The sequence below is a fragment of the Pelophylax lessonae genome (genome assembly GCF_965119305.1).
Source record: "Pelophylax lessonae genome assembly, chromosome: 7".
Lineage (NCBI taxonomy): Eukaryota > Metazoa > Chordata > Amphibia > Anura > Ranidae > Pelophylax > Pelophylax lessonae.
The window spans coordinates 215,121,591-215,134,794 of NC_138774.1; positions in this window are offsets into that span (position 1 = coordinate 215,121,591).

Sequence of the window (13,204 nt, forward strand, 5' to 3'; positions counted from 1 at the left end):
TATCTATCTATCTATCTATCTATCTATCTATCTATCTATCTATCTATCTATCTATCTATCTATCTATCTATCTATCTATCCAGGGCTTTTTTTCAGCGGTAACGCGGGGGAATGCAGTTCCGGCACCTCCAGCACTGAATGTATGTAATGGCAAGGAGTGCTGGGTTGTGCTACACTGTGTATTGATGCTGGTTGCTGCGGAACCTATTGTTGCTGGAGGGGATCTATTCCTGCAGGAGGATTTATTGCTGCTGGGGAGATCTGGTGTGGCTGCTGGGGGATCTATTGTCTCTGGAAGAGATCTTGTTTTGCAGGGGTGTCTATCGTTGCTGGGGTGGGCCTTATGTTGCTGAGGGGTCAGTTGTTGCTGGGAGGGATCTACTGTTTAGGCAGCAGTCTATTGATGCTGGCTGCTGGGAGATCTGTTGTTGCTGCTGATGGCCCATTGTTTTTGTCTGGATCTATTGTTGCTGGGGGATCTATTGTTGTTGGCTGCATGGGATCTATTTTACTGCTTTTTTTTTATCATTAACAAATTCCATACAAATTACTTGTACCACAAATTTTACTTTGTTCTGTATTTTCTAAAAGGGATGGTACTGGGAGGTGGGTAGTGGGTGGAACCAAGGAACGGTTCACGGAGGTAGTTAGGGGCGGAGACAAGGGGTAAGTCCAAAAGAGGGAGTTCCTGTACCTATTCTCTGAGGGAAAAAAAACCTGTATCTATCTATCTATCTATCTATCTATCTATCTATCTATCTATCTATCTATCTATCTATCTATCTATCTATCTATCTATCTATCTATCTATCTATCTATCTATCTATCTATCTATCTATCTATCTATCTATCTATCTATCTATCTATCTATCTATCTATCTATCTATCTATCTATCTATCTATCTATCTATCTATCTATCTATCTATCTATCTATCTATCTATCTATCTATCCATCCATCCTATGGGCACTGCTCACAACGTCCTCCCTTCCCCCCATCTCTCCAGGTTCTCTCTATTCCATCCCAGTCACCTCTGAAGTCGGCCATTGTGTGTCTAAAGCTGCAGAGCACAGCCTAGGTGTGGTGCTCGAAGATTCTTCCCTTGTTCTTTCAAACTCATAACACAAGAACCCTGTGATACTATGCTAATAATGAACTCCTCCTGCTCCTATTAACATATCTGAGACACATGTTCAACCACCGCCGATACTTGTTGTAGGTGTCAGAGAACCCTATTAGCATGACACAGGAGAGTCTAACACTAGCAGAAGCTCCATATGGACAATGTGCTAGGCAATCCCCTCTAAAGCAATGCACCCTGGGGAAAGAAGGAACCTTCCGTATGTTGTTGGAACCTGGGTCCCCCTGCCCTCCTTACATTCACATTTGACTCTGACCTTTCTGATCTGTAGACTTGTTCTGTATCAGTGACTTCAGAAAATATTGAACCCAATGAATCAGTATAACCAAAACCAGGCAACTAGCTTGGTCTGCAGGTTTGCAATGGTGGTCCCCATTTTTCCTTTAAGAAAGAAAAGGAAGGCTAACTTTAATTGCCAAAAGTACTGAGATTGCTCTTACCTTCATGGTGGAAAAGTCTGGCGTATAGGCTTATAAAATAAGTACCATTGATACATACATACATGATAAAGCAAGGCCTACTTATTGAAATGTAAAAAAAATTGAGTAAATATATGTAATTTACGCAAAGTGCCTAGGCTCAATACTTTCAGCAAGATCCTGCAAATGATGAGGATCCCAAATTTCACGAGAGGACATGCCTAACTGTATTGGAGCATAATCCTATGAAATTTGGGGTCCTTGATATTTCCAGGATCTCACCGCTGCAGCATTATGGCATGGGTATGGGGCCTCTAAGTTAGTTCAATTAGACCCCGTTCACACTGGGGCGACCTGTCAGGCGACCTGGTCGCCTGACAAGTCGCCGTGGGTTGCCTGCCATAGAGCAGCACAGGACCCGTTCTAATAGGAGCGACACAAGTCGCTCCAACTTAGAAAAAGGGTCCGGAGCTTCTTTGGGGCAACCTGGAGCGACCTGGAGCGACCTGCTTTGACTTCAATGATATGAAGTCCGTGCCGGCCGCTCCGAGGTCGCGGTGCGAGCTGCGCACCGCGACTTCACAGGTCGCCGGGCAAAGTCAGGTCGCCCCAGTGTGAACGGGGTCTTAACTGGCAAATGTTTAATATTGTAGCTTTTTTATCCAACCTCTAAATTTACTGCGTTTGTTGTTCTGAAAAGCCATTATATGGGTAATAAAGAAAAGAAACAAAAGAAAAAAACAACTGCGCTAGTGCAAAATTGTAAAAGCAGTGACTTCAAGTGTGACCATTGTCAACACCCCCAGAAGACAATACAGTAAACCCCCGCTCCATCGCAGTTCAGTTTTTGCGGTCCTGGTATATTGCGCTTTTTTTTGTAATGTTATTTTATTATATAAATCATTAAAAATGAAATATTTTTGTGTTTTCCATAGCTCTTGCTATGTCTCTCAGTATCTTTTATGTGTTTAAATGAGTTTCTATTGTTTTAAAAGTGTGTTTAAAGACCTTAAAATGCTTTTACACGTACAGTGACAGTAAAAAAAAAAAAAAACATGCCTACAATGCATTTTAATAGGGTTTTTCTATTTCGCGGATTTTCACTTTTCGCGGCTGGATCCGGAACGTAACCCCCGCAATGGAGGGGGGTTTACTGTACCAAAATAAGTCGCGCTAAAAGTGATGTGAATTGAAAATAAAAATAATAATGTCCATAGAGTCCATTGAGAAATCAGATGGAATAAAGTGTCTGTAGATGTCCCTATGGAAATAGGCTTACCAGAAGACAGTATATGAAATGCCAAATTAAGACAAAAAAACACCCAGTGGAAACCCGAAGAGATCTGTCGGAGTTGATGTGCACTCACATTTGTGAGTGCACACAATCTTTTTTCATTTAAGTTTTGTTGATTTTACGCTATGGCGTTTTTTGTATTTTGTTCCATGCGATCTCCATGTATTGTGGTTTCCTGAGAATCTCCGCATCAACTCCGACAGATCTCTTCGGGGTGTTTTTGTCTTCATTTGGCATTCCATATACTGTCTTCTGGTAAGCCTATTTCCATAGGGACATCTACAGACACTTTATTCCATCTGATTTCTCAATGGACTCTATGGACATTATTATTATTATTTTCAATTTACATCACTTTTAGCGCGACTTATTTTGGTATTATGGGTAATAAAGGCCTTGTGGATTCAACCTATTATTTTTTGTGTATTTTTTCTTCATGATTCTTTTTGATTTATGGACATAACGGGAGTGTGCTTGTTGCCTACATAGGTAAAAGTTATAGACTAAGGTCTCTGTTTATGAAACCGAGATGAGCTGCGATTCTGGTTATCAGATCATTGTTCTCTGCTGATCATCTCAGCACACAGAGAATCTGTCAGCGACAGAAACTGCCAATTTATGAAGGTGCAATCTCAGCACCCCACTGGGGAGCCCATAGGTGGAGAATGGGGGAGACAAGAGAGAATCCCCAGAGAACTGAGGAGGAAGAAGATTATTGACTTCCTTCTTCCTCAATCAGACCCCCCCAAGACAGTAAAAAAGCTTCCCTTCTTTCACAAACCCCTAAAACCAGTAAAGCAGGTTAGAAACTCTATATATATATATATATACAGTATCTCACAAAAGTGAGTACACCCCTTACATTTTTGTAAATATCTTAATTTACCTTTTCATGTGACAACACTGAAGAAATGACACTTTGCTACAATGTAAAGTAGTGAGAGTACAGCTTGTATAACTGTAAATTTGCTGTCCCCTCAAAATAACTTAACACACAGCCATTAATGTCTAAACCACTGGCAACAAAAGTGAGTACACTCCTAAGTGAAAATGTCCAAATTGGGCCAAATTAGCCATTTTACCTCCCCCGGTGTCATGTGATTCATTAGTGTTACAAGGTCCCAGAGGTGTAAATGGGGAGCAGGTGTGTTAAATTTGGTGTTATCACTCTCACTCTATCATACTGGTCACTGGAAGTTCAACATGGCACCTCATGGCAAAGAACTCTCTAAGGATCTGAAAAAAAAATTGTTGCTCTACATAAAGATGGCCTAAGCTATAGGAAGATTGCCAAGACCCTGAAACTGAACTGCAGCACAATGGCCAAGACCATACAGCGGATTAACAGGACAGTTTCCACTCAACCAAAGAAGTTGCATCATACCCAGAGGTTGTCTTTGGGAAATAGATGTATGAGTGCTGCCAGCATTGCTGCAGGGGTTGAAGGGGTGGGGGGTAAGCCTGTCAGTAGTCAGACCATACGCCGCACACTGCATCACATTGGTCTGTACTCCCAGAAAGAAGCCTCATTTAAAGATGATTCACAAGAAAGCCTTAAAACAATTTGCTGAAGACAAGCAGACTAAGGACATGGATTACTGGAACCATGTCCTGTGGTCTGATGAGACCAAGATAAACTGTTTTGGTTCAGATAGTGTCAAGTGTGTGTGGCGGCAACCAGGTGGGAAGTACAAAGACAAGTGTGTCTTGTCTACAGTCAAGCATGGTGGTGGGAGTGTCATGGTCTGGGGCTGCATGAGTGCTGCCGGCACTGGGAAGCTAAAGTTCATTGAGGGAACCTTGAATGCCAACATGTACTGTGACATACTAAATCAGAGCATGATCGCCTTCCTTCGGAGACTGGGCCACAGGGCAGTATTCCAACATGATAACGACCCCAAACACACCTCCAAGACAACCACTGCCTTGCTAAAGAAGCTGAGGGTAAAGGTGATGGACTGGCCAAGCATGTCTCCAGACCCAAACCCTATTGAGCATCTGTCGGGCATCCTCAAATGGAAGGTGGAGGAGCACAAGGTCTCTAATATCCACCAGCTCTGTGATGTCATCATGGAGGAGAGGAAGAGGACTCCAGTGGCAACCTGTGAAGCTCTGGTGAACTCCATGCCCAAGAGGGTTAAGGCAGTACTGGAAAATAATGGTGGCCACGCAAAATATTGACACTTTGGGCCAAATTTGGACATTTTCACTTAGGGGTGTACTCACTTTTGTCTGACAATGGGCCCAAGGATTTCATCCCAATACCTAATGGCAGTCAGGGTGCCATTGTCTAGCCTGTAGAGGTCTGTGTGTCCCTCCATGGATATGCCTCCCCAGACCATCACTGACCCACCACCAAACTGGTTATGCTGAATGATGTTACAGGCAGCATAACGTTTTCCACAGCTTCTCCAGACCCTTTCACATCTGTCACATCAGGGTGCACCTGCTCTCATCTGTGAAAAGCATAGGATGCCAATGGTAGACCTGACAATTCTAGTGTTTAATGGCAAATGCCAATCCAGCTCCACGGTGCCGGGCAGTGAGCACATGGCCCACTAGAAGATGTCAGGCCCTCAGGCCACCCTCATGAAGTCTGTTTCTGATTATTTGGTCAGAGACATTCCCCCCAGTGGCCTGATGGATGTCATTTTGTAGGCCTCTGGCAGTGCTCTTCCTCTTCCTCCTTGCACAAAGTAGCAGATACCAGTCCTGCTAATGGGTAAAGAACCTTCTATGGCCCTGTCCAGCTCTCCTAGTGCAACTGCCTGTCTCCTGGAACCTCCTCCATGCTCTTGAAACTGTGCAGGAAGACACAGCAAACCTTCTGGCAATGGCACGTATTGATGTGTCATCCTGGTGGAGTTGGACGGCCTGTGCAATCTCTATAGGGCTCAAGTGTCGCCTTATGTTACCAGTAGTTACACTGTCCCTAGCCAAATGCAAAACTAGTGAAAAACGAGGGAATAAAATGTCAGGGGTCTCCACCTGTAAAACCATTCCTGTTTTGGAGGTTGTCTCATTGTTGCCCATCTAGTGCACCTGTTGTTAATTTAATTAACACCAAAGAAGCTGAAACTGATTAACAACCCCCTCTGCTACCCAACTGACCATATCAATATCCCAGAAGTTTATTTGACTTGATGCTATACTCTTTTGATATTAAAAAGTGCTCCTTTCATTTTTTTAATAACAGTGTATATGCAAATTGGATGAGTTTTTAACTGCATCTGATGATGGGTACCTAGAATGTGTGTTCACCAATCATAATAATTGGACAGGAGGATGAATTGGTAGTCGTTCTTTATCTATCACACCCTTCCCACTTCCTTTCCCCCTCAAACGTTCCCTACTTTTTCCCACTTATTTGCTCGCTCTCTTAACTTGTTATCAATTTAATTTTCCCTTTTTTTTTTCCGGTTTATTAATATTTATTCCCCTTTGGAGGCCTATGGATATAAACATATATGTTTAGGAAACTACTGTATGTTTTGCAGTTCTTGAAAATCTGAAACGCTTGACAGAATAGCTCTTCATTTTCAATTCTATTGCAGTCTACTTATTGGCAGTTTTACATTTTTATCTTACGGATGCACCATATCTGTGCATATACCAATAGATATATTATATCATTTACAAGAAAAGAAAAGTTATGTCTCCTAATTGCAATATCTCAGTATAAAGGGTGGCATAAGCAAGGTTAACGTCAAGGTGGCCATATACTGCTCGAGTTTCAGTGGGTTCCTGCTGGCTTGGTTAAAATTCAGAACCTTCTGGCACTGTTCCATTAACCACTTAAGCCCCAGGAGATTTTACCCCCTTCCTGACCAGGCCCTATTTTGCGATTCGGCACTGCGTGACTTTAATGGACAATTGCGCGGTCGTGCAACGCTGTACCCAATTGAAATTGACGTCCTTTTTTTGCCACAAACAGAGCTTTCTTTTGGTGGTATTTGATCACCTGTGCGATTTTTACTTTTTGCGCTATAAACAAAAAAAAGAGAGGATATTTTGAAAAAATAACAATATTTTTCACATTTTTTTTATATGAAATTCCCCAAAAAAATGTAAAAATCAAATTTTTTTAACATTTTTGGCCAATTTGTTTTTCGCTACATATGTTTGGTAAAACAAATCGCAATAAGCGTATTTTAATTGGTTTGCGCAAAAGTTATTGCGTTTACTAACTAAGGGAAAGATTTCTGTCATTTTTGGTGGTTTTTTTTTTAACAAGTAATGGCGGCAATCTGCGATTTTTTTTGCGGGACTGCAACATTGCGGCCGACCGATCAGACCCTTGACTGACATTTTTGACACTTTTGGGGGTACCAGTGACATTACTACAGTAATCAGTGCTATACATATGCACTGTTACTGTAAAAATGACACTGGCAGGGAAGGGGTTAACTTTATTGGAGATTCAGGGGTTAAGTGTGTCCCTAGGGGCGTGCTTCTAACTGTAAAGGGGTGTGGCTAGTGGTGAAACAACAGAGACATACGATCCTACATAGCAGTACCGTATGATCTCTGTTATTACACAGGGGAGAATGACAGGTGGCTGTGTTTACATTAGCCGCCTGCCTTTCCCCCTCTCCACGGGGAGATTGCGAGTGACCGGCGGACATCGGTCCGCCGGTCACTTGCGCGGACTGCTTAGGGAATGAGCGGGGGCGGGAGCGCGCCTCGGGCGGCGCGCGCTCCCCCCTAGAGCCTCACAGGCGAGCGACGTAGATCTATGTCACTTTGCCTGTGAGGGGCTGACCGCCGCAGTAAATAGTCATGCGGCGGTCGGCAAGCGGTTAAAAAAGTTTTGATTGTTCAATCAACTTTTGTGAAATGAGCCTCTTGGAAAATTGCTGACTGAACCAATCAGATGCAGGCACTGTTCGGGTATTCTGAGAGCCAGAAGCAACAGCTTTCAGAAAACAGTAGCCTAGCAGAGGGGATTTTCCCATCTGTGCTGTTAGCATGAATGCAGGAATCTGAACCTATACATGTATGGCTAGCTTTAGAGTCACAGGAAAATAAATCTAATGTATTGCCATTGAGAAAAGATGACTGTAGGACAATCCTAATGACTACAGACCACTAAGCCTAGTGCCCGCTCCCACTGGCCGCTCATTTCTCGGCAAGGGGCCTAACCACAGTCTAAGCACTAGACTAATGGCGCTTTTCAACTGCATGGAACCGAACGGTTCGGCTCGCTTTTGTGCTTTTCCACTGCTGGTACCGCATGGTACGGTGTAGGAACGGTTCGGTACGATACGGTACAGCGGCGCTTTTCCACTACATGGAACCGAACGGTACGGCTCTCTAAAACAGTACCACCTAGATTGTGGTTCCAAGAGGTACCATACCGGTACCATATCCCACAATCCTTTGCATGCAGTCACTACTAGCCACTGATTGGTCAGAGAATCGTTGTTATCCCACCCACTTAACTTTAGTACTACTTTAGTGGAAAAGCAAACCATACCAAACCGTACCGAACCGTTCCAACACCATGCCATGCGGTACCAGCAGTGGAAAAGCAAACCGGGCAAAGCAGGGCCGAGCCGGTACTTGCAGTGGAAAAGTGCCATTAGAGGACAAATTACATTGTGGCATGTCAACACAAGGTATAAGCTTCTACTGAATTAGATGGCTAGAGAATTATACTTTCGATGGGTTTTCAATAATAGCCATTGACTAGGTAGAATATGTGTGTTGACAATTATGTGTGCCTACTGTAGATAGCCATCTTACTTTGGCCTTTTCATGGCTTGCGATGTAGGCTTATTATGTCTTGTGATTATATTTTTCGAAGATGTTTATTTTTTTGGAAATGGTGAAATAATGACTTCCAAGTTTCACTTTGTGTTGTCTGTATATGTTAATTTGTAGAAGGATTAAAAAAATGTGTGTGTTGGTTGGGAACAGAAGAGGAGGTTGAAAGTATAGCTGAAATAAGATGGCAACACATGACCACAACTTCTCTTACCACTATAGAGGAACTCGGCTACTGGTATCCTATTGTTTAGAAAGGGGAATTTTGACCACAGAGATAATAAACTGATTTTCTGTAAGGCTTTTATATTATTTATTTATATAAAGAAAGGACCAAAGTGTACATGGGCTGATGCTAGCTAATTCAGGAAAAAGAAAAGTTAACCAGTTTTAAAACTGTTAAAGCCGTATTAAACCCCAAAAAAAAACAAAAAAAAAAAACTGATTCCCCCATCTACACATTCGAGGTGGATGGAGGAATCCTCCCTGCTGTTTGGTTGTATTCTGACAGCAGGGACTCCTCTGCTGTCACAATACTGAACACTGATCAGCGCTGCAGCTGGTCGCTTGCACATCTGATCAAAGAAACATTTTCTAACATTCCTGTTTGGGGGAAGCTGATCACTAGATCGACTTCTCGCAAACGCAAACAACCGTAGATGGATCAAAATCTGGCCGGTCCCTGCTGAACTGGCCATATTTAGATCCATCTATAGTCAGCTTAAAGCCCCATACACACGAGTCGAAATTCGGCCGGGAATTTTCGTCCGACGACCGATCTGCCGATTTTCGGCTTGTTAGTATGATGCTTCCGACAACTGACTCAGACTTTTCGGCCGAAAAAATCCTGGTGTGCAGGCTATATAATTTTTGTCGACCATCAAAACACGTCTGATTTTCGTCTCATTAGTACAGATTTCGATGGGAAAAAATCTTACGAGCAAGACTAGGCATGCTCAGAGATGAAAGAAAACATACAAAGCAGTCCAAAACATGACATCACTTCTGAAGTAGAATTCTGTCGTACGGGAAAATTTGTGTGCAGTCTAGAGCACATTCCAACCAACCGACACCACTCTGGACAAAAGAAGGACGACTGGTCGGCGCAAATTCGTTGCGCGTGTACGAGACTTAAGAGTAGCTCCACTCTGAATGGACGAGCAACAGAGACACCCTTTGACAGCAGCATTGTCAATCTAGGAAGAGGGTAGTGTTGGACTCCAGCTAACACTTTTTAGACAGAAGCAGAAACATTTTCTTTTTCGTCCGACGACCGATCTGCCGATTTTCGGCTTGTTAGTATGGTGCTTCCGACAACAGACTCCGACTTTTCGGCCCGAAAAAATCCTGGTGTGCAGGCTATATAATTTTTGTCGACCATCAAAACACGTCCGATTTTCGTCTCATTAGTACAGATTTCGATGGGGAAAAATCTTATGAGCAAGACTGGGCATGCTCAGAGAAGAAAGAACACATACAAAGCAATCCAACACATGACATCACTTCTGAAGTAGAATTCTGTCATACGGGAAAATTTGTGTGCAGTCTAGAGCACATTCCAACCAACAGACACCACTCTGGACAAAAGAAGGACGTCCGGTCGGCGCAAATTCGTTGCGCGTGTACGAGACTTAAGAGTAGCTCCACTCTGAATGGACGAGCAACAGAGACACCCTTTGACAGCAGCATTGTCAATCTAGGAAGAGGGTAGTGTTGGACTGACTCCAGCTAACACTTTTTAGACAGATGCAGAAACATTTTCTTTCCTTTTGGGATAAAGATTTTACATAAAAGAATAAAAACTGATCATAGTAGGCACCGCTGTCAGTGTTAAATGGTTAGTCTTAAACCATCCAACCCCCATTTTTGCTAGACAGCTTGATCTGCTAAAGGAGGTTGAAAAATAGCAGACTTACTGGCTGAATCACCAGGTAAAAAAAAAAGCCTAAATCACAAGAAAATTAATACAGCTACAACCATACAGAATTGGCAAGCTTCAATATAATATTGTTTTTGGGTGTAATATTGCTTTAAAGTAAACCAGGAAATTACTACAGAGAATGGCTGATACTAAGAAAGCTGTTGTGGATATGGTGAATATATACTATTAAATAGTCAATCTACCCAAAAGTCAAATTTAGGTTATCAGTGGTGCATGGTGGGTTGAGTCGGTTCCTGGCTTCTTATATGCCTTGATGTCTTAAATGCTCTTATAGTGAGATCTCTCATATAACACCTTGTTCCGGTCCACCTGGGACTTTTGGGTGTTCTCACCCACCTTTCTCTGTTCCAGATCCCGTTACATTCTCCTCCTGGTGCCTTCACCATTATATGAGAAAAACTCAAAACCAGTGGGAGCCCCTCATAATAAGAACAGCATGTGTGAAGACCTAGGAACTCGTGGCTGTCATCAATAGAAGACCTAGAAGAAACCCTCCTGCATCTACAAAACACTGAAATATTCATTTTGGGTGAACCGACCTTTAAAAAAAAATGATGTGGTTACTTTTAGATGCGACATCCCTTTACTACACGTTGATTTGTTGGGCACTGAAAAAAATAAATGGTTTGACTTATAAAAGTGGAGGGAAAAGTGGACCTTCACGCCAACCATCCAATCCTGTACGAAGAAATTAAAGCTAAATCTGTGGTTTACCTTCTAAACTGACCCCAGGTCCTTAGAGCAGACAATTACAGACTGTTGGTACTTTCGTCTTATCTTCTGTGCTCCAAGAAATCCCCAAAACCCAGGTGCTCTATTGGCGCTTTTCCACTGCATGGAACCGAACGGTTCGGCTCCCTTTTGTGCTTTTCCACTGCTGGTACCGCATGGTACGGTGTAGGAACGGTTCGGTACGGTACGGCGGCGCTTTTCCACTGCATGGAACCGAACGGTACAGCTCTCAGAAACAGTACCACCTCGATTGTGGTTCCAAGAGGTACCATAACCAGTACCATATCCCACAATCCTTTGCATTCAGTCACTACTAGCCACTGATTGGTCAGAGAATCCCACCCACCCCGTTGTTATCCCACCCACTTAACTTTAGTACTACTTTAGTGGAAAAGCAAACCATACCGTACCGTACCGAACCGTTCCAACACCGTACCATGCGGTACCAGCAGTGGAAAAGCAAACAGGGCCAAGCAGGGCAGAGTAGAGCCGAGCCGGTACTTGCAGTGGAAAAGTGCCATTAGATGCAAATATGGACCATAATTTCAATGAACAATCCTTTCCACCTCTTCATTCTCTCATTGGCAACAAAGCAGATCTTTTCATCTGGTGAGCAGTAGAAAAATTGGCAAGGGACAGGGGGTGGTTCAGGAACTGATAGTGGAAGTGGGGTAGATAATTGCTTTTATAGAGCATCTATGTGTTGGGGATTGTTGAGTATTCTAAAGATTTACTGGGAGTGGGTACACCAACATCTGTCTGCTCTATTGGCCTTAGGCCACCTTCATGTCACATTGTTACATTTTGTAGCAGATATTTGGAGCAGCTATACAAATGCTTTTTTTTTTTAACATTTTGTGTTCCTAAGAAGAGTTGCAATCAATGAAGGGTCTGTGTCATAGAGGTTCCAAGTGATTAGTAGCTCAGTAGCTAGTAGGAGTAATTTAGTTTCAGCATTCAGGATATATTTGTTTTTGCCACATTCGCACAGATCAAATGTACATGAACTTTCACTTTCCAAATGGCGATGTAAATTCTTTGTCGATCAACTTTTTAAAGTTTTTGCAGGTGGTGGTGGCATAATCACTTTGACAAAGACCACACCCAGTTGAACCCCCTAATTAATGTTATCATTTTATATTATAGTTAAAGTATATCTAAAACATGAATACTAAGAAACCTAAAAAATCAGCGCTAATTCATAAAAAATCGATAAACTGCAGCCGTACAGATGGACAAAAAATATAAAAATATATAATCTTCCAATAAATGCTGAATGGGTTAAAATAGTGAATAATACTGACTAAATCTGTGTAGTGATAATAAAACAAAATTCAGCGCTAATTCTTAAAAATGATAAACTACATCCATGCAGATGGACAAATCTATATATTGTGTTGTATAGTAAAAATATTGACTCCAAATGATGCTGAATAGGTTAAGGTATTGAATATTCTAAAATTGGTGCAAGTGTTAATATGTATGATGATAATGAAACAAAATGTCTCAATAAATGACAAAATGTTTCAATGATGTCAAAACAAATAAACAAGTGGATAATTATTGTGAATAAACATTTATTTATTTAATGCTAGCGGTGTCAGCCTGTAATAATTTGTTTCCATGTGAGTGCATTACTTTTATTTAAATAAATAAATGTTTATTGAAGATACTGCACCATGAGCGATTGATTTCACCTGTATATAGGATTGATTTGTTTCACATTAGTTTCCATTTTTCTCATTTATGCCACTGGGATATTATATTTATTTTGGATTCATTGAAATTGATTATTGCGGCATTTTTATGTGTATAAGAGTGGATATTTTTTTGCACAGTTATTTTTACGCATATTTGTAACAATTCTTGGATTGATTGGGACATTCACAGTTCAACACGATTTATTTTAC